Here is a 511-nt window from a genome sequence, read left to right as displayed (position 1 = left end):
TACATCATGATCCCTTTCACCTTTTTCAATAGCTATCTTATATTTATACAGAAAATATACTGGAATGCTTCAGAGAAAAGTATTATTTGAAATCATATAAAGTGTATGGAAAAATAATTAGTTACAAACAAAACTGTAATACAAGTAGTGATGAAGACTAATAAAAAGAGAAAAAAGAAAAGAATATCGAAAATCTTAGTCTCCTTGTATCAGTCCAGATTCGATCTTCCAAAGTTACGTCTCGCTTTCAAACTTACGTTGTCTTATGTGAGTTCGTTGTACTCTTTTTTCGTGACCAGTAAGTTTTCGAAACTGTCTTTTTTTTCCCTGGTACTTGCGTTCCCCCTTCCAAATATTCAGTGGTGTCCTGTTTTTCTCCACTCTCGGTCTTCAAATGCGAGTTGTTGGTACGGTGTTTTGAAGCCTCTTGCTCTATCCATGTTTTGGGAAAGTCATGTCCATGGTCCGTACGTGATTTTGCGACCATTGACACTCTGTCATTGCTTTGCTT

The sequence above is a fragment of the Penaeus monodon genome, chromosome 20 (assembly GCF_015228065.2).
Source record: "Penaeus monodon isolate SGIC_2016 chromosome 20, NSTDA_Pmon_1, whole genome shotgun sequence".
Lineage (NCBI taxonomy): Eukaryota > Metazoa > Arthropoda > Malacostraca > Decapoda > Penaeidae > Penaeus > Penaeus monodon.
This window is presented reverse-complemented; position numbering follows the sequence as displayed.